At 43.3% G+C, this 27,475-nt stretch overlaps 1 long non-coding RNA gene across 1 annotated transcript in view; it reads left to right on the forward strand.

The window, feature by feature from the left end:
• Nucleotides 1-13,302: 13,302 nt before the first annotated feature.
• Nucleotides 13,303-27,475, forward strand: part of LOC149982770 (uncharacterized) — a 287,559-nt gene continuing 273,386 nt past the window's right edge. Inside the window, exon 1 of the long non-coding RNA XR_016496514.1 lies at nucleotides 13,303-13,400. This is a non-coding gene — a long non-coding RNA (uncharacterized LOC149982770). The remainder of the gene's footprint in view (nucleotides 13,401-27,475) is intronic.

The raw sequence follows: 27,475 nt of genomic DNA on the forward strand, positions 1-27,475 counted from the left end.
GACTGGCAGCCATGTTGACTCCAGGTCTAGTAATCTAGTAATGGCACCGATTGACAACAGTGAAGAGGTGACTCTGGGATGCTGGCCTTCTAGGCAGAGTTGCAAAGAAAAAAAACATCTCAGACTGACCAATATAAATAAAATATTAAGATGGGCAAAATAACACTGACACTGGAAAGAGGAACTCTGCCTAGTTGGCCAGTATCCCGGAGTCGCCGTTCACTGTTGCCGTTGAGACTGGTGTTTTGCGAGTACTATTAATGAAACTGCCAGTTGAGGACTTGTGAGGCGTCTGTTTCTCAAACTATACACTACTTGTCTTCTTGCTCAGTTGTGCACCGGAGCCTCCCACTCCTCTTTCTATTCTGGTTAGAGCCAGTTTGCGCTGTTATGTGAAGGGAGTTCTTCAGTTTCTTGGAAACTTCTCGCATGGAATAGCTTTCATTTCTCAGATCAAGAGTAGACTGATGAGTTTCAGAAGAAAGTGCTTTATTTCTGGCCATTTTGAGCCTGTAATCGAACCCACAAATGATGATGCTCCGGATACTCAACTAGTCTAATGAAGGCCAGTTTTATTGCTTCTTTAATCAGGACAACAGTTTTCAGCTGTGCTAACATAATTACAAAAGGATTTTCTAATGATCAATTAGCCTTTTAAAATTATAAACTTGGATTAGCTAACACAACGTGCCATTGGAACACAGGAGTAATGGTTGCTGATAATGGGCCTATGTAGATATTCCATTACAAACCAGCCTTTTCCAGCTACAATAGTCATTTACAACATTACCGATGTCTACACTGTATTTCTGATCAATTTGATGTTATTTTAATGGACAAAAAATTTGCTTTTCTTTCAAAAACAAGGAAATTCTGAAATGACCCCAAACTTTTAAACGGTAGTGTATATTGATTTGTTTACAGTAACACTTTTTTCATTACTACATGATTCCATATGTGTCATTTCATAGTTTTGATGTCTTCACTATTATAATTCAATGTAGAAAATAGTCAAAATAAAAATAAATCCTTGAATGAGTAGGTGCTCTAAAACTTTTGCCCGGTAAAGTTTTAGAGCACCTACTCATTCAAGGATTTATTTTTATTTTGACTATTTTCTACATTGAATTATAATAGTGAAGACATCAAAACTATGAAATGACACATATGGAATCATGTAGTAATGAAAAAAGTGTTACAGCATCATTGAGAGCATATACCATTATACATAAATATATATTTATACTCCAGACTCTGACATTCCCCGTCCTAATATTACTATATTTCTTAATTTCATTCTTTTACCTTTAGATTTGTGTGCATTGTTAGATATTACTGGTCTGTTGGAGCTAGGAACACAAGTGTTTCGCTACCTCCACTATAACACCTGCTAAATATGTGTATGCAACCAATACAATTGAATTTGATTTCATTATAGGGACTGGCAGCCCTGTTGTAACGGCTGTTGGAAGAAGGCGTGGACCAAAGTGCAGCGTGGTACGTGTTCATGATTTTTATTTGACTGAACACTAAAACACAAAACAACATGAATAAACGAAACCGAAACAGTCCTGTAAAGGTGCAGAAAACACTAAACAGAAAATAACTACCCACAAGACACAGGTGGGAAAAGGCTACCTAAGTATGGTTCTCAGAGACAACGATAGACAGCTGCCTCTGATTGAGAACCACACCCGGCCAAACACACAGAAATAGAAAACATAGAACACAAAAACATAGAATGCCCACCCCAACTCACGCCCTGACCAAACCAAAATAGAGACATAAAAAGGATCTATAAGGTCAGGGCGTGACACATGTTGACTCCACGTATAGGGACTAGCGGCCATATTGACACCACATATAGGGACTAGCGGACATTTTGACTCCAGATATAGGGACTGGCAGCCATGTTGACTGAGTTTGATTCAGCGCTTGTGTCTCTCCACACTGCAGTGATTATGGCAGCTATAAACCTTATCTATAGTCTTGCACTTTGAAGATTGAGAGATTACTTTGAGTTTTTTACCCAATTAACTGAGACGAAACAGCTCTGCCCATTTTGTGTATTTTTGTGTGCACGCATGTGTGTGTGTGAGTGCATGCAAGCGTGTCTGCCATGCTTGTGTGCTGCTGTGTATCTGCGTGTTTACTTGTTAGGGAGGTTTACTCTATGATCCGTGATGGCTCAGAAAGTGTCGGCATCACGATTAACTCCACATCGCAGCTCAAACTTCTTCCTCCTCACTGCATAAATGGGCTTTAATTGAGGTGAAAGGCTCACTAGCAGGGCTTCCCCAGTCAGCTCTGATTATAACATCATTTTACAGCCAAAAAGAAACACTTTCCTCGTTCCCAATCACTGCCCTTGAATTATTGTTCTGTAGCTCGGGGCTTGTATTTAAAGTCACTCAATAATTGCAATCAGATTATTCTAATCAAGTGCTGGAACAGTAATTACAGGTTGCAGTCATTTAAACTGCCGTGGAAGTCCCACATACTGCCAGTGCGCATATTAAAAGTTTATGTCGGGAGAGATAAAATTAATGAAGAGGATTGTAATCTTGTGACTGTTAGATAGGTGTCACATCACATGTGACAGGAGTAGGGGATCCGGTGGCATGCTGAGGACGTTGGGTGTTCTGTACCCTGTGACTTCCCCTGACCCTCACTCCCCCCTGATAACCTCATTGGTGCCCAGGTCTGCATTTCATGTCAAGGCAAACCTTAGGTGACTTAAAGCTGTGCCAAGCTGTTTGGAAGGCATGTGAATTACAATCCGGAGGTCTGTGTGACAGTGGAACCGTCTCCCTAATCCTGTTTCCACCCTTCCACACCGCTCCCTGCCACCAAACCCAAACAGGAGGGCGTGTGTGTGTTTGTGTGTGTTTGTGTGTGTTTGTGTGTGTTTGTGTGTGTGTGTGGTGTTGGTGGGGAGGGAGGGCATACATGCTCTGGATGTATAATTCAATATGACTAATCATGGCATCCGCTGCCAACTAAGGAATGGCGCTGACAGTCAGCCCAGCGGTAATTTGATAAGGTTACAATGCACTTGAGCAGAGATGCAGAAGAGAAGTGCTACCTGTGATACATTCTATCGGGTAGTCAGTTGGTTGGGCCGCAGTCTACACAGCTAGCGCTTAATTGCCAAAGTCGCCAGGAATGAGCAAACAACAGGGCTAATAATTATCGTCCACAATAAAAGCCGCACCTATGTGTTACTGAACACACAAGGCTTACCTAAATCAATCGTAACGGCCATTTAGGGGCGTAACTGACGCTTCAAGGTATTATAAAAAAGCAGGTCACGTCTTAATCTCCTTACCGCGCCTACACGGGGTGTAATCCAAACAACCCTAGTATGAAAATGTATCAGCTCATTTACAGTAGACTGGTAGTGGGAGATGCATACATATTCACATACCGTAGATTTAGTAAGGTAATGTATCGCAGAGAAAGGAATGAACAGCCCAGCCCACCTGCACTAAGACAGTATGTTAACAATGATTTACTCTAGTTACTGTGGCTCCTATTTCCATGGAACGTGCACAGAATTATTATTGTTTGTTGTTTGAAGAGTATTAGTTTATGACAATTTATGATAATAAAAACCCATTGTTACTTCTATTGATTATATATATTTACACTAGTAGCATAGCTTTCAACAATGATTCCTAACAGTACTGACATCTCTCCTGGTGACCTGTTCGCAACTAAAGAGGTCTGACTTTTGTTCAAGTCATGTCAGACTAATTGGGCCTAGTTATGGTTTGGATGTGGATACGGACAGAGTAGTATCATTAGTACTATATATCACTAAAGATGACCATGGCTGATCTGCTGGTCTCCATGTTTTACTAAACAATTCCTTCATTTTAATGTTTTACCTAACAGTGACGGCATGAAACTAAGTCGTGTAGGAGATGGACTTTTTGAAATGTTAATCATCCCACACTTAACCGCAGCCCATTGTGTGCGAGGTCACCAGAAGCGCATTAGCTAATTGGAGATTGCAGCATTTCTAATTAGTTATGAGGATGACAGGCAAAAAAGGCTACAGGTTTTCCACACCTTATTCATTTCACTCCCTTTGTGCACTCCGACTGAGTTGGAGTGAGCATGTGGAGCACGTGTAATTAGCCCTTATAGAGAGATCTGCCATAATGCATCTCTCAGGGAGGAGACGCAAACGGGAGGTAGGATGATGCTACGGCTTTATTCTAAGGAGGAGGATGGAGATATATCTTTATGGCCATTAAGACTTCATCTCCCCTGTTGTGTCCAGGCTCATGTCGATTTGATATGTCTAATGATATCTGCTGACTTTTATCATAGTGCAAATTAAAGGAGTCTCCCATTATTAGTGTTTTAAAGTCATCTCTATCTACTCTAATGATTTAACCTGGTTTTTGTTAGAGAATCCCAGATAGATTCAAGTTTTTATTCTGTTGAATGGACTCTTGAGGGTGAGGTTTTCTTGATTTTTTTTCTTGAGGGTGAGGTTTTCTTGATTTTTCACAACTAATAATATGGATTATTTTCTATGACCACTCAATGATTTTCTGTTTTGGGGAAATCTCACTTTTTAGTTAAAGATCAGTATCACGGCTTATAATTCTTCAACATCCAATAACGTAACTGTTAGGCCAGGAAGAGGTTGATACCTTACAAAACAAACGATGACAGGACAGTCAAATGAAAGGAAAGAGGGAGAGAGAGAAAGGCAAAGGAATAGCAAAGCAGACAAGTTTTGGATTGGTCCAGATGAAACTAGCAGGTTATTACACATTTCCATTCCAGAGTCGTATACAAAAAATTATATTATAAGGACAATAAATTACCACTCAAAATGGCAAATGTGCATCCTTGTCAGGTAGAGTGTACTCTGATGGCCTTTCCTCAAACAGTGAACCTGGAGATCTGATCTCTCCTAATGGTTCTGAAGGAAAGGGTAATTACGCCATGGTCAAAGCTAATTTGCTTTCTGCCAGATGAACTGTTGTATTTTATTGTAGGCTGACATTTTAAAGTAATTATGGCACTTTTGACCCCAGCCAATTCCAGTTATAACGTTGTCTTGGGCGGCCTCTCTCTCCCCCTCTCTCGCTCTCTCTCTCTCTGTCTCTCTCTCTCTCCCTCCTTTTCACTCTCTTTCCGTTCCTCTCTCTCTCTGGCTGGCAGTCAGTGCAGTAACAAGGTAATGACACGGACAGAGAGAAACATATGGGGCCCCTCTATGGGCCAAGGGGGATGGGGGGAGGAGGGGGATGATCAGCCTCACATCATTATTAACCATCATGCATTTCAGATAGACTGGAATATATGCCACTACCGCCATGAGGTGTGTGTGTAATCTGTTTTGTCCCTTCACAAGCCGTCTCTCTCGTAGATCCATGTATTGATGAGCAGGTCATTATGTGGCTCAGTGATCATCTCTGTGTTGCTATATTGCACAGAAATGTAATAGACAAAGGTCATTTTGTGCTCCCTGCAGAAAATCATATGGTGATGAGAGCAATTATGGATTTTCTGCCCCCTGCTTCTTTCCTTTGTCAATGAACATTTGAATCGGATGTCAACCGATATGCACTTCTTAAACCTTCATATTTTTGTGGGTAATACACAGTGTAATATGCATACAACATGCAGATAATAGATCAGATTCTATCCTTACAGCAGGCCTTCTTGTCCCTGTCACAGGAATACACTGTCCTTACAGCAGGCCTTCTTGGCCCTGTCACAGGAATACACTGTCCTTACAGCAGGCCTTCTTGGCCCTGTCACAGGAATACACTGTCCTTACAGCAGGCCTTCTTGGCCCTGTCACAGGAATACACTGTCCTTACAGCAGGCCTTCTTGGCCCTGTCACAGGAATACACTGTCCTTACAGCAGGCCTTCTTGGCCCTGTCACAGGAATACACTGTCCTTACAGCAGGCCTTCTTGGCCCTGTCACAGGAATACACTGTCCTTACAGCAGGCCTTCTTGGCCCTGTCACAGGAATACACTGTCCTTACAGCAGGCCTTCTTGTCCCTGTCACAGGAATACACTGTCCTTACAGCAGGCCTTCTTGGCCCTGTCACAGGAATAGACTGTCCTTATAGCAGGCCTTCTTGGCCCTGTCACAGGAATACACTGTCCTTACAGCAGGCCTTTTTGGCCCTGTCACAGGAATACACTGTCCTTACAGCAGGCCTTCTTGGCCCTGTCACAGGAATACACTGTCCTTACAGCAGGCCTTCTTGGCCCTGTCACAGGAATACACTGTCCTTACAGCAGGCCTTCTTGGCCCTGTCACAGGAATACACTGTCCTTATAGCAGGCCTTCTTGGCCCTGTCACAGGAATACACTGTCCTTACAGCAGGCCTTCTTAGCCCTGTCACAGGAATACACTGTCCTTACAGCAGGCCTTCTTCGACCTGTCAAGTGATATTCATATGGGGCTAATGTTATGTATTTCGTCATCTTCTGTCCTGCCTAAGTTATGAGATATTTTAATCAGGAGGGGGGGGATGATGTCCATCCATCGGCCGTGATGGCTGACAAATGTTGCCTCAATTCAGCCACAAAGTCTGCTATTAGAGAAGCGTGACAAAGCCAAACACCTAAATCAGTGGAATGTCCCAAACCCAGGTAGCCTTGCCAAGTTCTTATTTTGCAGCCCCCAGCCAGCCCACTTTTCACCGTGGCGCGAGCCGAACAGGCCCTATTTTAACCACTCTCTCTCCCCTTCATCCCCGATATCATTCTGAACCTAATAAAGACTGACACTTGTGACACTTCAAACATGTAGCCACCAACAGCTCGGTGGCGACAATAGAACCCTCAGTGCTACACGTATTAGTTGAGGGGCAGAGCTGAGCTGGGCAGCCCAGCCCAGCAGGTGTGCCCCACACATCCTTCCACCGCCAAACACTCCCTCTCATTCAGCCTGTCAGAGCTTACAATGGCTCAAAAAGCCCTTCACTGATGAATCACACAATGGCCTCAACAAACAGAATGGCCCATAGCTTACTGATGCTCACTGTCTTTGAGCAATATAGGTGTAAACATGGGACAATGTTATGTTTTGAGCGTGTATAGGTAGATATAATGTACAAGTAATCAAGTAAGAAAGCTATATATTTTTACCTATTCATTTATATATTATTATTTGCATTATAGTGATGTTAAAGTAGCATATTTACTTTTCTCCAGTGAATGCAATGCATCACTAATTCACATACATTTGGCCATACATTTTTATGTATGTATTCAAGCCACATTCAATGTATGTTTAAAACATTCTTTTAAAAGTAGTTTTAAGCAATAGAAGGGTTGCTGTAAACAACTAGATTTGGGGATCAAAGCTAGAGCTCTGCTCTATAGCCTATGAAAGGTTGTAAGTGAATACATGTCCCACTGTGCATTGTATAGCCTAGCTCTCACAAAGACCCGCATGCCGAAGCCTTGTCAATTGTCTGGTACAACTTTGATAATGAAAACCTTCAGTTCACTGTTCAATACAATCACAGTATTAGGAGCAATGGAGTTAGGAGCTTGGAGTAGAGCTGTAGTCATAATGTACCCACCGTCTCTACATTCTAACCATAATTAAATGTTTCGTAATGAGTATGTGTTGAAATCATAATAACTCCATGGCCTTGTTACTGGTGTGATTTATCCCTTTCATTCCAGCCAATTGTAAAAGCTGACAAATTTTACTAAATGATTTTCTGGTGTGCTGAGTGATGTTTAATCACCTTACGATATTTAAAAATACCTATTTTTATCTCAGGATTTGCCTTCTCTGGATCTTGTCTCACAACGGTCGTCCTCCAGTGTATTGCTAAATATCTATATAATTGAATCAATGACAGATTGCCTTTGGTTGACACAAGTCAGGGTGGTGGGCAGGGCAGTACTGGGTCTGTAGAGTGGTTAGCCAATGAGCACAACCAGTGAACAAGACCATGATGGTGGTCAGATACTATATCAATTGGTCACAGGATTATTTTGTTATGTCAAATCAAATCACATTTTATTGGTCACATACTCTCATCTTCCTTCTTTCTTGTGTGCGTGTGTGTGTGTGTGTGTGTGTGTGTGTGTGTGTGTGTGTGTGTGTGTGTGTGTGTGTGTGTGTGTGTGTGTGTGTGTGTGTGTGTGTGTGTGTGTGTGTGTGTGTGTGTGTGTTCCCCATGAAGGAAGCCATTGTGGATGTTCAGGCATTCATGTAATCTCTGCTGGATTGGTCTGCAGAGAGAGCAGGAGGTTGAAGAGGTTGCAACTCCTTTCTCTCTCCTCTCTGCCAGATAACAAGTGGCTAGATCGGGCCGGCATTTGATCCCCACACCAACACTTTCACAGAACAGAGGAAAATTAAATAATGAAGAGATATCTGTCCCCTTTTTCTCCCTTCTTTTTGAATAGACCCGAGCACACATAAACTTTTGCATGGACTTTTTTACCCGGCCAGCTCCAGCACTGAATATTCAGGATCAGTACAGTACAGATGTAGGATCTTAATTTGAGTTTAAGTTTGCTACAGCAGGAAAATAATCTTGCAGTAACCTTAAATTATAATTATTATTTGAATATAATTAAATAACATTTTTATGGGGGTTCATATATTTTTTTAAGGGAAGATCAAGTCTGAAATTTCAAAATGGAAATTACAAACTTCAAAAGCCTTTTTAAACGTCAAATACACAACACGTTTTTAATTTTCCTGCAACAGGGTGGTCAAGCAAGATCCTACATCTGTACGTGCTTTGGGCCTCAGAATGACTCATAACCCATAGCCCATCTTTCCACTGTGATCTTATGCTTCTAGTCTAGACCAATGCCAACGGTTTCCAATAGGTGTTGAAGTTAGTCCTGCTACCTGAGTGGGGCTGGGTCAAAACAAATGAAGTGGTCAAATTAGTGTTTTAATGACGTTTTGTCCCTTTCTTGATTTCCATGATGCTGTACTATACATCATGAGGATGTTCAGTGTTAGCTAGAGAATGTACTAAACATCATGAGGATGTCTGGTGTTAGCTGGGTCTATAGTGAAATAGAACAGTGTTTTTCTCCTGCTGCCTCAGATGGAGCAGATTCAGTTAATTTGCACTGCGTAATGTAAGGATTTTAATTGCTTAATAAATTGTGGGAAAAGTAACTAAGTGTTTCACATAAACCCAGATGTGAACAAATCAATTCACTGGATGTGTTTTCCAAATAAAGAGATAAAATAGTAAAAAGTAGAAGGGATGACTATATGAAATGGAGCGGTGAGGATGAGGATGTGATGGTTGAAGGGCTGATGCTGTTTGAACGGATGAGGCTGTTGTATCAGGCCGTGAAAGGTCAAAGGTCAGGGAGGGGTGTGGGGGAAAGAGAGGAATTACATGTCCTGTTTTCTCCGTCTGTTTTACATCCTGGTCATCTTCTTCAACTCACTGTTTCCACCCTGCCCTCTCATTTTCTTGGTGTTTGTACGTGTGTGTGTGTGTGTGTGTGTGTGTGTGTGTGTGTTGGTACTCTCTGGACTCTTCCTGGTTGTACACTCTGGACTCTTCCTGTTGGTACTCTCTGGACTCTTCCTGACGGTACACTCTGGACTCTTCCTGACGGTACACTCTGGACCCTTCCTGACGGTACACTCTGAACTCTCTAGACTCTTCCTGGTGGCACTCTCTGGACTCTTCCTGACAGTACACTCTGGACTCTTCCTGTTGGTACTCTCTGGACCCTTCCTGGTGGTACACTCTGCACTTTTCCCTGGTGGTACACTCTGGACTATTCCTGACGGTACTCTCTGGACTCTTCCTGACAGTACTCTCTGGACTCTTCCTGTTGGTACTCTCTGGACGCTTCCTGACGGTACACTCTGGACTCTTCCTGTTGGTACTCTCTGGATTCTTCCTGTTGGTACTCTCTGGACTCCTCCTGACGGTACACTCTGGATGCTTCCTGACGGTACACTCTGAAATCTCTGGACTCTTCCTGGTGGCACTCTCTGGACTCTTCCTCACGGTACACTCTGGACTCTTCCTGTTGGTACTCTCAGGATTCTTCCTGTTGGTACTCTCTGGACTCTTCCTGTTGGTACTCTCTGGACTCTTCCTGATGGTACACTCTGGAATCTTCCTGTTGGTACTCTCTGGAATCGTCCTGTTGGTACTCCCTGGACTCTTCATGTTGGTACTCTCTGGACACTTCCTGTTGGTACACTCTGGACTCTTCCTGATTGTACACTCTGGACTCTTCCTGTTGGTTCTCTCTGGACCCTTCCTGGTGGTACACTCTGGACCCTTCCTGGTTGTACACTCTGGACTCTTCCTGGTGGTACACTCTGGACTCTTCCTGGTGGCACTCTCTGGACTCTTCCTGACAGTACACTCTGGACTCTTCCTGTTGGTACTCTCTGGACCATTCCTGGTGGTACACTCTGCACTTTTCCCTGGTGGTACACTCTGGACTATTCCTGACGGTACTCTCTGGACTCTTCCTGACAGTACTCTCTGGACTCTTCCTGTTGGTACTCTCTGGACTCTTCCTGACGGTACACTCTGGACTCTTCCTGTTGGTACTCTCTGGATTCTTCCTGTTGGTACTCTCTGGACTCCTCCTGACGGTACACTCTGGATGCTTCCTGACGGTACACTATGAAATCTCTGGACTCTTCCTGGTGGCACTCTCTGGACTCTTCCTGTTGGTTCTCTCTGGACCCTTCCTGGTGGTACACTCTGGACTCTTCCTGGTGGTACACTCTGGACTGTTCCTGACGGTACTCTCTGGACTCTTCCTGACGGTACACTCTGGACCCTTCCTGTTGGTACTCTCTGGACCCTTCCTGGTGATACTCTCTGGACTCTTCCTGTTGGTACTCTCTGGACTCTTCCTGACGGTACTCTCTGGACTCTTCCTGTTGGTACTCTCTGGACTCTTCCTGTTGGTACTCTCTGGACTCTTCCTGACGGTACACTCTGGACTCTTCCTATTGGTACTCTATGGAAACGTCCTGTTGGTACTCTCTGGACTATTCCTGTTGGTACTCTCTGGACTCTTCCTGACGGTACACTCTGCACTCTTCCTGTTGGTACTCTCTGGACTCTTCCTGACTCTACCATCTGGACTCTTCCTGACGGTACACTCTGAACTCTCTGGACTCTTCCTGGTGGCACTCTCTGGACTCTTCCTGACGGTACACTCTGGACTCTTCCTGGTGGTACTCTCTGGACCCTTCCTGGTGGTACTCTCTGGACCCTTCCTGGTTGTACACTCTGTACTCTTCCTGGTCGTACACTCTTGACTCTTCCTGAAGGTACACTCTGGACTCTTCCTGACGGTACTCTCTGGACTCTTCCTGGTAGTACACTCTGGACTCTTCCTGGTGGTACACTCTGGACTCTTCCTGACGGTACTCTCTGGACTCTTCCTGGTGGTACTCTCTGGACTCTTCTTGAAGGTACACTCTGGACTCTTTTCGATGAGCGTTGTGTTTTGAGAATCAGGGTTCAGTCAGTTTAATCACTTTTATTTGCATAAATACAGGGTTTTTCTGTATAGTGGTTCCATGCATTCACATTGCTATGATTTCCAGAGATGCCACACAAAGACGATTAGATAGTAGCATTTTTGCTGGTGCACACACACACACACGTACACAAACACACACACCCACACAGTCACACATAATTCACACTACATACACTGTTCCATTACTTTTGTTACGGTCAAACCCAGGCAGGCAGAAAAGTCATTACAGGGGAGAAAGGCTTGTGGGAAAAGGATTATGGAGGGGAGAAGTTCTTCAGTCTCTGCACATCTCGAACAGAAACGATCAGTGACTTCTTCACCTGGCTAAATCTCAGAGCAATTAGACCCTCAATAAACTGACCTGCATAGAGTTTGAGCAGGGAGAGTTTCAGCCCTGAGCCCTGACACTGGGCTGTAGATATTGATACCTCTCCTCAACAGGCTGACGCTGGGCCGAAGATACTGATACCTCTCCTCAACAGGCTGACGCTGGGCTGTAGATACTGATACCTCTCCTCAACAGGCTGACGCTGGGCTGTAGATACTGATGCCTCTCCTCAACAGGCTGACGCTGGGTTGTAGATACTGATACCTCTCCTCAACAGGCTGACGCTGGGCTGAAGATACTGATACCTCTCCTCAACAGGCTGACGCTGGGCTGCAGATACTGATACCTCTCCTCAACAGGCTGACACTGGGCTGAAAATACTGATACCTCTCCTCAACAGGCTGACACTAGGTTGTAGACACAGGTACTTCAGAAGTCTATAGGAGAGACAGCCAAGACATTGTGTTGTACATTATCATACAATATTTTTCTCTACAAGATGGTTCACAATAGTTTCAAGTTTTTATAAGTCATGTGCACTCGGACAGTGAAAGATATGGCGAAGAAATACAGAGAAGAAACTGGCGCCGACAGAGAGAGCCGCCTCGGTTCTAGCTATTAGAAAACTTTGCAGTATTTTGTATTTTTATGCATTATTTCTTACATTGTTAGCCAAGGAAATGTTCTGGGCTATTACATAAGGCCGAAAATAACTATTGGATATCAGAGCGGCTGTAACTCAACAGCAGTACCAGCATTACGACCAGGAATACGACTTTCCCGAAGCGGATCCTTTATTTCCCCAGGGAAATAGAAGTGATTCCAGAAGCCGACCCAAAACAACGCTGGCAGCAGAGAGGTACTCGGAGTGGTCTTCTGGTTCGACTTCGGAGTTGCGCACACCATCCACCACTTCTGAGTATATTATTTGTTAACTTCTTATGGCTGCAGGGGCAGTATTGAGTAGCTTGGATGAAAGGTGCCCATATCAAACGGCCTGCTCCTCAGACATAGTTGCTAATATTTGCATATTATTATTAGAATTGGACAGAAAACACTCTGACATTTCTAAAACTGTTTGAATTATGTCTGTGAGTATAACAGAACTCATATAGCAGGCAAAAACCTGAGAAATTCCACTTCCTGTTTTTTTTCTGGAGGTGGCAGATGTTCAACCAAGGTCTCATTGAAATAACAGCAAGATATGGATGAGTTTTCACTTCCTACGCCTTCCACTAGATATCAGCAGTCAATAGAACTTTGTCTGATGAATCTAATGTGAAGGGGGGGGGGTCGCTTGACACAGGAAATAGTCACCACAGCCATGAGTGGACCATGCTTTCACCAGGCGCGTTCACAGGGGAAGCACCTGCGTTCCACTGCTCATCTGAAGTAATTCTAATTCTCCTGTTGGAACGTTATTCAAGATTAATGTAAACAACTTAAAGTTGACTCAAAGTAGCTAATTGGACATAAATAATGGAAATTTTCTAACAAATCAAGCATTTATTGTGGACCTGTGATTTCTAGGACTGCATTCTGATGAAGTTCATCAAAGGTAAGGAAACATTTACCATGTATTTTCTGGTTTCTGTTGACTCCAACATGGAGGCTAATTTGGCTACTGTTCTGAGCGCCGTCTCAGATTATTGCATGGGCGTAAACTTTTTTTGAAATCTGACACAGCGGTTGCATTATGGAGAAGTATATCTATAATTCCATGTGTATAACTTGTATTATCATCTACATTTATGATGAATATTTCTGTTGAAACGATGTGGCTATGCAAAATCACTTGATGTTTTTGGAACTAGTGAATCTAACGCGCCAATGTAAACTCAGATTTTTTTATATAAATATGAACTTTTTCAAACAAAACATGCATGTATTGTGTAACATGAAGTCCTATGAGTGTCATCTGATTAAGATAATTCAAGGTTAGTGATTAATGTTATCTTTATTTATGCTTTTTGTGAATGCTATATTTTGCTGGAAAATGGCTGTGCTTTTTGTGGTTTGGTGGAGACCTAACATAATCGTTTGTAGTGCTTTCGCTGAAAAGCCTATTTGAAATCGGACACTTTGGTGGGATTAACAACGAGAATTGCTTTAAAATGATATAAGACACATGTATGTTTTAGGAATTGTAATTATGAGATTTCTGTGGTTTGAATTTCGCACCCTCTATTTTCACTGGTATTTGTCATATCGATCCCGATATTGGGATTTCAGCCATAACAAGTTAATGTTCAGTCTCTGGATAATAAAGTTGAAGAGCTCAGGGCGAGGGTTTCTTTCCAGAGGGACATCAGGGATTGTAAAATACTCAGTTTCATGGAAATATGGCTCTCAGGATATACTGTCTGAGTCCGTCCAACCAGTTGGGTTCTCAGTTCATTGCGCAGACATATCTCTCTGGGAAGAAGACGGGCGGGGGTGTCTGTTTCATGATTAGCCACTCAAGGTGTAATTGTGATAACGTATAGGAACTCAAGTCCTTTTGGTCACCCGACCTAGAATACCTCAGAATCAAATGCAGACCGTATTATCTCCGGCCGTGTATATCCCCCCTCAAGCTGATACTGCGACAGCCCTCAAAGAACTTCAATGGACTTCATGCAAACTGAAAACCACATATCCTGAGGTTGTATTTATTGTAGCTGGGGATTGTAAGAAAGAACATTTGAGGACAAGGCTGCTAAAGTTCTATCAATATAGCGACTCTAGTACTGCTAAAACATTCAACCACTGTTACTCCAACTTGCTCCAATTTGCCTACAAGGCACTCCCCTACCCTCCTTTTGACAAATCTGACCAGGATTTCATTTTGCTCCTCGCTTCCTGTGGACAGAAACTCAAACAGGATGTACCCGTGCTAAGGATTATTCAACACCGGTCTGACCAATCGGAATGCACGCTTCAAGATTGTTGTGATCACACGGACAGGGATATTTTCCGGGTAGCTTCAAGGAATAATATTGATGACTATACTGATACGGTGACTGAGTTTATCAGGAAGTGTATAGTAGATGTTGTACCTACTGTGACTATTAAATCCTATCCTAACCAGAAACTGTGGATAGATGGCAGCATTCATGCAAAACTGAAAGTGCAAACCACCACATTTAACGATGGCAAGGTGACTGGGAATATGGCAGAGTACAAACATTGTAGTTATTCACTCCACAAGACAATCAAACAGGCAAAACGTCAGTAAAGAGATAAAGTGGAGTCGCAATTAAATGGCTCAGACACGAGACATATGTGGCAGGGTCTACAGACATTACGGACTACTAAAGGAAAACCAGCCATGTCGTGGACACCGATGTCTTGCTTCCGGACAAGCTAATTATATTTTTCACCCGCTTTAAGGATAACACAGTGCCACCGAAGGCATCCCTAGCCGCGTCCTCAGAGAATGCGCAGACCAGCTGGCTGGTGTGTTTACGTAGATTTTCAATCTCTCCCTATCCCAGTCTGTTGTCCCCACATGCTTCAAGATGGCCACCATTGTTCCTGTACCAAAGAAAGCAAAGGTAATTTAACTTAATTACTATTTTCCCGTAGCACTCACTTCTGTCATCATGACATGCTTTGAGAGATTAGTCAAGGATCATATCACCTCTACCTTACCTGTCACTCTAGACCATCTCCAATTTACTTACCGCTCCAATAGATCCATAGACAATTACACTGCACACATCCCATCTGGACACGAGGAATACCTATGTAAGAATTCTGTTTATTGACTATAGCTCAGCATTCAACAGCATAGTACCCTCCAAGCTCATCATTAAGCTTGAGGCCCTGGGTTTGAACCCCGCCCTGTGCAACTGGGTCCTGGACTATCTGACGGGCCACCCCCAGGTGGTAAAAGGTAAGAAACAATATCTCCACTTCGCTGATCCTCAACACTGGGGCCCCACAAGGGTGCATGCTCAGCCCCCTCCTGTACTCCCTGTTCACCCATAACTGCGTGGTCAAGCGCGCCTCCAACTCAATCATCAAGTTTGCAAACGACACAACAGTAGTAGGCTTGATTACCAACAATGACGAGACAGCCTGCAGGGAGGAGGTGAGAGCTCTGGGAGTGTGGTGCCAGGAAAATAACCTCTCACTCAACATCAACAAAACAATGGAGATGATCGTGGACTTGCAGATGTTAGCGTAGGTGCAGTGATATGCTTGTGTTTCTAGCTCCAACAGTGCTGTAATATTACCTGGCAATACACAATAATATACACACAATCAAAAAAGTTCAAATAAAATCAAAAATAATAATAAATTAAGAAATATCAGGATGAGCAATGTCAGAGTCCGGAACATGTGTACAGACAGTATGGATAGTATATGAATAAAGGTGTGCACAGCAGTAGTCATATAGGATGAGCCTGGACTAGAATACATACAGTGGGGAGAACAAGTATTTAATACACTGCCGATTTGGCAGGTTTTCCTACTTACAAAGCATGTAGAGGTCTGTAATTTTTATCATAGGTACACTTCAACTGTGAGAGACGGAATCTAAAACAAAAATCCAGAAAATCACATTGTATAATTTTTAAGTAATTAATCTGCATTTTATTGCATGACATAAGTATTTGATACATCAGAAAAGCAGCACTTAATATTTGGTACATAAACCTTTGTTTGCAATTACAGAGATCATACGTTTCCTGTAGTTCTTGACCAGGTTTGCACACACTGCAGCAGGGATTTTGCACCACTCCTCCATAAAGACCTTCTCCAGATCCTTCAGGTTTCGGGGCTGTCGCTGGGAAATACGGACTTTCAGCTCCCTCCAAAGATTTTAACCTGTCTACGATACTGGTTCCCAATTGGGAATCAACCCTCCCACGTTCAGCTGAAACGGTGGCGCATGGAACGCAAAAATATTCTTAAAAATATTTAACCTCCACACATTAACAAGTCCAATAGCTCAAATGAAAGATAAACACCTTGTTAATCTAGCCAGCAAGTCAGATTTCTAAAATGTTTTACAGCGAAAACATAGCACATATATATGTAAAACCACCACCAGACACAGCTCATTTGAATAGCCAAAACATGCAATCAACAAACGCAGGATTAAAAAATAAATCGCTCACTAACTTTTTGAAAATCTTCATCAGATGACAGTAATATGACATGTTACACAGTACATATTTTTTTTTTCAATAATATGCCATTTATATCCATAAATGTCCATTTACAGTGAGTTCACGTTCAGAAATTACTCAAAAATGCCCGCAGGAAATCTATGTAGCGCGGCAAGATAACGTAAATAGACATCATAAACTTTGACTAAATATACATGTTCTACATATAGTTAGAAAGATACACTGCTTCTTTATGCAACCGCTGTGTTAGATTTATTTTTAACGTTACAGAAATCGCACACTATTCCCATATGCTGAGACAGCGCTCAGTTCCAAGCTACATTTCTACGTAATGTTGGAGTCAACAGAAACACAGATTTAAGCATAAATATTCCCTTACCTTCGATGGTCTTCGTTCAGAATGTTCTGGAAGGCTTCATACTTACCCAATACATCGTTTGGTTTCAAGTCTTGCGTCTTTGTATTAGCTACTGCTAATAACATCAGCTGAAATGCACCCAAAACGTCCTCTGGTCCGGAAAAGTTGCGCATCAAAACTTCAAAATTACATATTATATGTCGACTAAACAGGTCAAACTAAGTGCAGAAGCAAGCTTTATGATGTTTTAGACACGCAAAACAAACTTCAATTCAATCGGCCATCGTCTGCCCTTCTCCTGAGTGCTGGAACAAAGGAATGGCTGGGACCAATTCGCGCCCATACGCACAGCCTATTCTCTCGTGGCACGCACTAATTTCACTCCCATAGGGTCAATTCTCGCGGGATTTGAACGATTCAAAGCTCTACTGAAAGAGGACATCTAGCGGAAGAGATAGAAAGTGTCCCCAGAATCATAACTGGTTGGGAAGGGTGGGGGCCATGACGTCAAAGTTGCTCCAACTTTCATGGCCACAAAAACTAGTTTGGAAGAATGCCTGCCCTGTGAGTTCTGCTATACTTACAGACATAATTCCAACGGTTTTAGAATCTTTAGAGTGTTTTCTATCCAATAATAATTTTTATTTTATTTTTTATTTGCATATATTAGCAATTTTTGACAGATTTTTTTTCCAGTTTACTAGGGGTACCCAATGTCTGCCATATCCTTAACAGGTAAATTGGGTTCAGGTCTGGAGACTGGCTAGGCCACTCCAGGACCTTGAGATGCTTCTTATGGAACCACTCCTTAGTTGCCCTGGCTGTGTGTTTTGGGTCGTTGTCATGCTGGAAGACCCAGCCAAGATCTCGCGATACATGGCCCCATCCATCCTCCCCTCAATACGGTGCAGTCGTCCTGTCCCCTTTGCAGAAAAGCATCCCCAAAGAATGATGTTTCCACCTCCATGCTTCACGGTTGGGATGGTGTTCTTGGGGTTGTACTCATCCTTCTTCTTCCTCCAAACACGGCGAGTTTAGACCAAAAAGCTACATTTTTGTCTCATCAGACCACATGACCTTCTCCCATTCCTCCTCTGGATCATCCAGATCGTCATTGGCAAACTTCAGATGGGCCTTGACATGCGCTGGCTTGAGCAGGGGGACCTTGCTTGCGTTGCAGGATTTTAATCCATGACGGCGTAGTGTGTTACTAATGGTTTTCTTTGAGACTGTGGTCCCAGCTCTCTTCAGGTCATTGACCAGGTCCTTCCGTGTAGCTCTGGGCTAATCCCTCACCTTCCTTATGATCATTGATGCCCCACGAGGTGAGCTCTTGCATGGAGCCCCAGACCGAGGGTGCTTGACTGTCATCTTGAACTTCTTCCATTTTCTATTAATTGCGCCAACAGTTGTTGCCTTCTCACCAAGCTGCTTGCCTATTGTCCTGTAGCCCATCCCAGCCTTGTGCAGGTCTACAATTTTATCCCTGATATCCTTACACAGCTCTCTGGTCTTGGCCATTATGGAGAGGTTGGAGTCTGTTTGATTGAGTGTGTGGACAGGTGTCTTTTATACAGGTAACGAGTTCAAACAGGTGCAGTTAATACAGGTAATGAGTGGAGAACAGGATGACTTCTTAAAGAAAAACTTGCAGGTCTGTGAGAGCCGGAATTCTTACTGGTTGGTAGGTGATCAAATACTTATGTCATGCAATAAAATGCAAATGAATTACTTAAAAATTGTACAATGTGATTTTCTGGATTTTTGTTTTAGATTCCGTCTCTCACAGTTGAAGTGTACCTATGATAAAAATTGCACACCTCTACATGCTTTGTACGTAGGAAAACCTGCAAAATCGGCAGTGTATGAAATACTTGTTCTCCCCACTGTATACACATGAAGTGTGGTAAAACAGTATGTAAACATTATTAAAGTGACCAGTGTTCAATGACTATGTACACAGTGCATCAGTCTCGAAGCTGCTCGGTAGAGTGGTTGTGGTGGTGCGCAGCTTACATTAGCCAGACATTTATCACTGGGTGTTTGATATAACATTAGAGGGCAAACGCATATGCTGGAAATACTCATCGCTTTGTTCTAGCATTTATAACAGAACACATACGCTGAATGGATGGCGAGCTGGGTGACTATTTGGCCATTGATTGACATTTGTTTTATATCAGTACAATGTTCTCATTGAGGAGTCCAGCGTGGAGAGGGCTGGCCCTGGCAACTGGGGGTCTGAGCAGCGGGGGTTTCACACTGATTAATCAACCCCCCAACCCCACCTAAGAGAAGGGGGAGTGACGGCAAGCCTAACGGCAAAAAGCTGTCAGGAGTTTTTTTTAAACACTCTCGAGAACGTGACAGAAAATATAGAACAAAACAGTGTCACGCAAGGAACTGAGCAAGAGAGTCCAGTGTTCAGTATCATACTATCAGACACACATTACTGCTGCTCTCTCTCATGACACTAACCTAAAGACAGGGACACGCCATGTGGACTGGGCTGCTCAGAGAACAGAGAGGGAGAGAAGAAACAAATGGTCTTTCTCCAAAATACAAGATGGTCGAATAAATAAATGAATATAGCGAAATTAAACGAAAGTGCACAACCCCCCCCCCCCTTTATTTTTCCGCAGATGTCTTAATTTGCTGTGGGAAAGCGGTGTTTCCTCTGAAGGTCTACCCCCCCTCTCTCTCTCCCTCTTTCTCTCTCTGCTCCCTCTCCTTCTCTCCTCTCTGGGCTGTGCCATGACCTTCATGGCCACTCCACCTGCAGGAAGCCATGCTTGATTCTCTGTCCACTGAGACGCCTGCTTGACAGCAGAATGGTGTCACAGGACCGAGTGGTGGAATTTCTCTTTCTCTGTCATCATTAATGGGGCTTCCCCCTATGGTGAGGGGGATGAAAGTACGATTTAATGTTCTCAGGAGAGTGGCAGCAGAAGAAAGGCTCAAAGCCTCGCATGCTGGTTTCTGATTGGGTCACTCCAGCCCTTGCAGCGAATGGGATGTCTCTGTGGAATTTGCCATAGACCGGGCTGAAAGGAGAAGGAATTAAGACCTTTTAAGGATGGACATGTAACAAAGGAACACTTTTATGATGTAACAGCATAAAACGAGAGCCTCCATTGTGTAACCGAATGGAAAAGGTCTTTGAAATAAGCGGCCCGCAATGTGTGCTCTCCCTGGGCACCAGTGGGGTTTTAGTGGCTCCTACAAAATGACTTGTCTACTTGAGAACCCGATGGCTCTCATTTCAGGAGGCAAAGTAGAAGACTATTGGTTTGTTTCAATTTTCCTCCTTACCTTCTTCCCTACCTCCATGTCTCTTAAGCAATGGATGGAGAGACAGCCCCAGGTTAATTTGGAGAGAGTGTAAAAAACAAGTTAAGAAACACACATTTGCACCTGAAGTAGACATTAACTTTCCTATCTTGTTCAGTGTAAAGGTACCAGAGGTTTATACAGTAAAGACTGACTTTGGGAATATGTCCCCATCCACAGGCTGCCTCAGAGGGTTTTTAGACGTGTCTTAGTGCAGAGGAGAGGAGGAGAGGAGGAGAGGAGGAGAGGGGGAGAGGAGAGGGTTGTAAACACTAGAGGGGGAGCTTACCCATGATGGAGATCCAGAGTGCTCTGAAGATAAGTGTTTCTCAGGCCCCCTACCCCCCTCCTCCTATGCCTCCTCCATCACGGGCAGCAGGAGACCTCCAGGGATCAAGGGTCAGGGGTCGAGAAGAGCGGAGGGCCTTTTTATTGTCCTTCTCCCAGAAAAGTAGGGAGAATGTGATGTGTGTGTGAGCGAGAGAGAAAGAGAGAGAGAGAGAGAGAGAGAGAGAGAGAGAGAGTGGGCTGGTTGCTGAGTTGTAAGTGTGGGAGAAAACTTTTAGCAGCCATCACACTGAGATATGGAGCTCTTAAAAATCCTCTGGAGGCAGTGTAATATCAAGAAGCAGGATTATTCACAAATCCCCTATTACACTGCCTCTCCTCTGTCTGACCAACCTCCCTTACCCCCACCATCATTTTGACAAATTAATTGACTCGGCTGAGTGAGTGAGCGAGACGTTTCCTCCCATTTGCGTGGAATAAGACATGATATTTGAGATTAGTTTATGTGCTGGTTATTAAAGCCTTTTCCCCTGGTTCTAAGAACAAAAGAGCACTAAATGGATGAGGGAAATCTTCAAATGCAGCACAGACATTTTAAGGCAATGCGGTGACTGCAGTCTTCTTCAGGCAATGCGGTGTCTGCAGCTCTAAACATGTCATTTATCCATTCCCCCAACTCTTCCATATTCATGTATCTTTCTGCTGGATTCATTTTCCATTTAGTTTTGAAGATGGAATCGCAAACTAAAGCCACTAGCGGAGTAGAAGGAAGTGTTGTGGGGGATGGAATTCAGTGCTGCACAGACTGTTCACTCCGACCTTCATGTTCCAACATCAAAGTGCTTCCCCTGCCCATTTCCCTCGGTGAGAGCGGCAAAGATGTCTAGAGCACTGGAGTGTGTGTGTGGGTGGGTGTGTATATGTGTGTGTGAAAGCATTTATGTCCATGCCTGCAAGCTGGGCTGTATGCTGCCAATATGTGATGCTAAGTAGTGATACCAGGCTCTGTCTCTAACAGAAACCCTGTGTTCTTAAGAGAGAGCTGCTGTAGCTTCTCTTCATCATCTGTTTCTGTGTTACTTTTTTCTCACTCGAAGTTGACCAACTGTAAAATATATACGTATACTGCACAGGAGGATGGTGGCACCTTAATTGCGGAGAACAGGCTCATTCTAATGACTGGAGTGGAATTAATGGAATGGTAACAAATACAGTACATTTAGTAAGTATTCAGACTCCCCTGGACTTTTTCTATATTTTGTTACGCTACAGCCTTATTCTAAAATGTATTAAATAGTTTTTTCCCCCTCATCAATCTACACACAATGCCCCATAATGACAAAGCAAAAAAAAAATGTTTTACATTTTTGCAAACGTATAAAAAAAAAATAATATCACATTTACATAAGAATTCAGACCCTTTACTAAGTACTTTGTTGAGCACCTTTGGCAGCGATTAAGTCAAGTCCTCTTGAGTAGGACGCTACAAGCTTGGCACACCTGTATTTGGGGAGTTTCTCCCATTCTTATCTACAGATCCTCTCAAGCTCTGTCATGTTGGATGGGGAGCGTTGCTGCACAGCTACATTGTTTTCAGGTCTCTCCAGAGATGTTCGATCGGGTTCAAATCCGGGCTTTCAGAGACTTTTCCCGAAGCCAATCCTGCGTTGTCTTGGCTGTGCGCTTAGGGTTGTTGTCCTGTTGTAAGGTGAACCTTTTCCCCAGTCTGAGGTCTTGAGCACTCTGAAGCAGGTTATCTTCAAGGATCTCTCTGTGTTTTGCTACATTCATCTTTGTCTCGATCCTGACTAGTCCCTGCCACTGAAAAACATCCCCACAGCATGGTTCTGCCACCAACATGCTTCACCATAGGGATGGTACCACGTTTTCTTAGCATAGCGTTCAGGCCAAAGAGTTCAAGTTTGGTATCATCAGACCAGAGAATCTTGTTTATCATGGTCTGAGAGTCTTTTGGTGCCTTTTGGCAAACTCCAAGCATGCTGTCATGTGTCTTTCACTGAGAAGTCGCTTCTGTTTGGCCACTCTACTATAAAGACCTGATTGGTGGAGTGCTGCAGAGGTGGTTGTCATTCTGTCATTCTCCAATCTCCACAGAGGAACTCTGGAGCTCTGTCAGTGTGACCATCGGGTTCTTGATCACCTCCAGGACCAAGGCCCTCCTCCCCCGATTGCTCAGTTTGGCCGGGCGGTCAGCTCTAGGAAGAGTCTTGGTGGTTCCAAACTTTTTCCATTTACGAATTATGGAGGTTACTGTCTTCTTGGGGACCTTCAATGCTGCAGAAATGTTTTGGTACCCTTCCCCAGATCTGTGCCTTGACATAATCCTGTCTCAGAGCTCTATGGACAATTCCTTCGACCTCGTGGCATGGTTTTTGCTCTGACATGCACTGTCAACTGCGGGACCTGATATAAACATGTGTGTACCTTTCCAAATCATGTCCAATCAATTGAATTTACCACAGGTGGACTCCAATCAAGTTGTACAAACATCTCAAGGATGATCAATGGAAACAGGATGCACCTGAGCTCAATTTCGAGTCTCATAGTAAAAGGTCTGAATACTTCTGTAAATAAGATATTTAAATCAAACGTTTTATATGAATTTGCAAAAGTTTTGAAAAAATTGTTTTCGCTTTGCCATTATGGGGTATTGTGTGTCGATTGCTAAGTATTCAATTCGTTTTAGAATACGGCTGTAACGTAACAAAATGTGGAAAAAGTCAATGGGTTTGAATATGTTCCGAAGGCACTGTACATCAAACACATTTTCTCCATTCCAGCCATTATTATGAGCCGCCTCATCTTAATGTAGTTCTTTAACACACTGTGAAATGGAGTAGTTCTTTAACACACTGTGAAATGGAGGAGTTCTTTAACACACTGTGAAATGGAGTAGTTCTTTAACACACTGAAATGGAGTTGTTCTTTAACACACTGAAATGGAGGAGTTCTTTAACACACTCTGAAATGGAGGAGTTCTTTAACACACTGAAATGGAGGAGTTCTTTAACACACTGTGAAATGGAGGAGTTCTTTAACACACTGTGAAATGGAGGAGTTCTTTAACACACTGAAATGGAGGAGTTCTTTAACACACTGAAATGGAGTTGTTCTTTAACACACTGAAATGGAGGAGTTCTTTAACACACTGTGAAATGGAGGAGTTCTTTAACACACTGAAATGGAGGAGTTCTTTAACACACTGAAATGGAGGAGTTCTTTAACACACTGTGAAATGGAGTTGTTCTTTAACACACTGTGAAATGGAGGAGTTCTTTAACACACTGTGAAATGGAGGAGTTCTTTAACACACTGTGAAATGGAGGAGTTCTTTAACACACTGTGAAATGGAGGAGTTCTTTAACACACTGTGAAATGGAGGAGTTCTTTAACACACTGTGAAATGGAGGAGTTCTTTAACACACTGTGAAATGGAGGAGTTCTTTAACACACTGAAATGGAGGAGTTCTTTAACACACTGAAATGGAGGAGTTCTTTAACACACTGTGAAATGGAGGAGTTCTTTAACACACTGTGAAATGGAGGAGTTCTTTAACACACTGTGAAATGGAGGAGTTCTTTAACACACTGTGAAATGGAGGAGTTCTTTAACACACTGAAATGAAGTAGTTTTTTAACACACTGAAATGGAGGAGTTCTTTAACACACTGTGAAATGGAGTAGTTCTTTAACACACTGAAATGGAGTAGTTTTTTAACACACTGAAATGGAGGAGTTCTTTAACACACTGTGAAATGGAGGAGTTCTTTAACACACTGTGAAATGGAGGAGTTTTTTAACACACTGTGAAATGGAGGAGTTCTTTAACAAACTGTGAAATGGAGGAGTTCTTTAACACACTGTGAAATGGAGGGAGAGGGTGGAGTGATAAAACAACAACACTATGGTGTAGGTAGAGAATCTCCATGTTTTGGACTGTCTGGTCACAGCTCTGCCTTTGATGAGGGAGACCAAAGTTAAGCCCACAGAGTGCAGCGGTCACATGCACCTCCCCTGCACCCCCTTCCGATCCGTGCTGTCCTTCAATTCTCATGACTCTTGTTATTGCCAATTGCTCCCTGTGTGGAATGCTGTTTGTTGGAAGCAGAGGCTTCAACGTCCGCCATGACCAGATAAAGTGCCCCAGATTCATGCTTCCGTGTGACGCAACAGCTGTGCCAGCAACGGGTAGCTCCGACCCCCCCAGCTCCCATGAACACCCGCACACACACACGCACAAATGCTCAGACACACACACACACACACACACGCACACGCACACGTGGACGCACACACACACACACACACACACAGGGCCCTACCGCGCCTGCTGTGTGAAAAATTTGCTGACAGGCAGAGCGAATGCCACCACCACGTGCCCCATCCGCCTGGCAAACGGCTCGATACATCATCGTGTTCTTCTCTGCTCAAACCCAGACTCCACTCACAGGGCAAATGGAGCATGTTATTCTCTGCTCAGATCTTATTTCCCCCCAGCCTGCCAGTGACTACAGCTTTTCCTCTCCCTAGAAGGAGAGAGAGCCTCTGGACACACACTTGAATGCAAACATGGACATGCACGTGCACACACAAAGATACGCACAAATGCACACACACACACACACACACACACACACACACACACACACACACACACACACACACACACACACACACACACACAAACACACACACACACACACACACACACACACACACACACACACACACACACACACAGAGACACAGACACAGACACACAGACACAGACACACAGACACACAGACACACAGACACACAGACCTCCAGGCCCTGCCACCATGAGGCTGCCACTGATCTTCAAATATAGCTGAGCATCAATCAGTTCCTGACAGGCTTTTAGTGTAATTTCTCTTCCTTCCCTTGGCTTTCTGTCCTCTTCCTCTCAACCTTTCCTCCGCTGCTCTTTGAGTATTCCTACAGGCGTGTGCTTTTTCAGTGAGTCTGCGGAGCAGAGGTCACATTTTGAGTTTCATCCCCCTGCCTCCCACATATCACAACGTTTAAATATCCTTGAGAGATATAGAAGAAGTTAATTAATGTATGTAAATCCAAGCCTGTTGTATCACAGCCTGCATTTATTTATTCCACTTTTTTTAATGGAAATCTTTAGATTTTTCAATTTGTCATCGTGGCTCCCTTCCTCCTTCAAAGTCTAGTCTGCATGGTTACCTTGAATAACACACAAACCGTTTCATCTCAAGACAGAACTCTTAATGGAATAATCATAGAACATTTCTTCCTCTGTAATCCTGTGATTATTTAATCTTCAAAATGACATTTGGTCTTTTTCTCCTTCCGCCACAGTTTAGACAGTCTAGACTGTCATCAGACATGTACAGGTATGTTATGAATGTTGATGACTTTGTGTTATATCACATGTAGTGTAGTGGTGCTTGGAGAAGTGGTTATACATTAATCTTGCCCAACATTTCCCAAACGGCTCACCTGGTGAAGAAAAGGTGCACTGTGTAAACAATTTGATGAGAAACAGAAAATGATCAATCCCATATTGGTATTTTGCAGTCAGGCCATGCCAAGCTCTATACACCAATTGGCAACACCCACTCCTCAGAAGTGTAAACACAAGTTGCTGAATTGTTCGTTTAGAAATCAGAGCTTTACCACTATAGAAGGCCACAGATGAGCTCTCCTGTTTTGGAGGAAAGTTGAAGTCAATGGTGAAGCAAGAGCCAGAGGTGAAGGATTGAGAGTAAGAGGAGGACGAGGAAGGACAGTTGTCTCAGATGAGAACACATTGGTTGACCATGTCCTCAAACATGGATTGAGAATGAGGGAGGCTGGGCAGAGAGTTCAGCCCAACCTGAGCCACTACACGGTTGCATCTATCATCCTTACATTCAGAAATGAGAACCGGTAAGTTACCTACCATCTACTCTATGCTCTTTATGTATGTATACTGTAGTATACTGCAGTCCAACATATCAGTAGGCCTATGTTACTCGGTGATTGTTGGCCAATGTTACAGTAATGTCATTTCATATTGAATGATTTTTTTTTATTTTAGCTTACTGTAACCAATCAAATCATATTTGTGGATCTTCTGCAGAACTGAGAGAAGGCCAGGCCATGGTGGAAGACACCGGCTGTTCACACCAGAACAGGAGACCTCTTTTGTGAACATGGTGGTGGCAAACAATACCAGTACACTACGAGAAATCCAGAACCACATAATTTCAGACAACACAATATTCAATAACATTCACCAGGTGGGCTTGTCTACACTGGACCGTGTATTACAGCGCAACCGAATCCGGATGAAACAGGTCTACAGGGTGCCATTTGAGCGAAACTCAGAGAGGGTTAAAGAACAGCGCTATGAATATGTGCAAGTAAGTACTATAATGTGAATTTACTATCATATCAGCACTGTACAGACACATTACAGTACGCTAATCCAGTGTATTGTGCCTCACCATATTGACCAACATACTGTAGGTCTATGTTACATATTGT

The sequence above is a fragment of the Oncorhynchus mykiss genome, chromosome 6 (genome assembly GCF_057628025.1).
Source record: "Oncorhynchus mykiss isolate SJ-2025 chromosome 6, ASM5762802v1, whole genome shotgun sequence".
NCBI lineage: Eukaryota > Metazoa > Chordata > Actinopteri > Salmoniformes > Salmonidae > Oncorhynchus > Oncorhynchus mykiss.